Source organism: Bison bison, unplaced genomic scaffold (assembly GCF_000754665.1).
Source record: "Bison bison bison isolate TAMUID 2011002044 unplaced genomic scaffold, Bison_UMD1.0 scf7180017864130, whole genome shotgun sequence".
NCBI classification, from domain to species: Eukaryota; Metazoa; Chordata; class Mammalia; order Artiodactyla; family Bovidae; genus Bison; species Bison bison.
In genome coordinates, this window is record NW_011494702.1 from 202,340 (window position 1) to 203,374 (window position 1,035).

The window sequence follows — 1,035 nt, forward strand, 5'->3', positions numbered from 1 at the left end:
CAAATTAAAAAAATAGTTTAAATAAAGCTATATGGAGGAGCTATACATTTATATTCTGAGGTTTATAAGACAAGTAATAACTTGACTAAAAAAGTGCCTTTGGTACTATATACTATTTTCTAGGGTCCCTGACATTTCTACTGTTGAGCCTACATGATGAACTTTAAGTACACACTTGTTTGTAGTGCAAGGACCCTATTTTGCTTGAATCTGGATGCATTTACTAGAAGAGCAATGAAATTTGTAGCTCTAATATTTTTCATAAAACAACTGACAAAGTGACCCACCAACTAACTTAAAATTACATTAAATTTACACTATTGACATCTTCAAATAGTTTATATTTGAAAATAAAGTACTTAATGTTGCTGCTTTGGTCACTGACTCATGAACTTTATATAAATTTGCCCTCATTAGACTTAGACACAAGATACCAAATAAAACCAAATACACCTGAGATGATCCTTTTAATTTTTAACAGATTTCAATGCATGTTCTTACAAAATACACACAGTAATAATATAATTTAAAATACTTAGCCATATGAAATTCCAGAGTCATCAAAAATAGACTGCAGCTTCCAGGAAAGCAACTGAAATGCATTGTTGATACACTCTTTAAGACTGAAAATTTTAAGTATCTTTGGAAAATAATATACTTCTCACAGTTTGGATTTTTTTTTTTTTTTTGCTGAATAAATATTTAACTCTTCCTACAACAATGAAAAATTGAAATTTTTTTTTTGAGTTTTATTTATTTATTTTTATTTTATTTTATTTATTTATTTTTTTATTCCTTTATTTCTCATGTGTTCCCCATCCTGAACCCTCCTCCCTCCTCCCTCCCCATACCATCCCTCTGGGTCATCCCAGTGCACCAGCCCCAAGCATCCAGCATCGTGCACTGAACCTGGACTGGCATCTCATTTCATACATGACATTTCACATGTTTCAATGCCATTCTCCCAAATCTTCCCACCCTCTCCCTCTCCCACAGAGTCCATAAGCCTGTTCTATACATCAGTGTCTCTTTTGC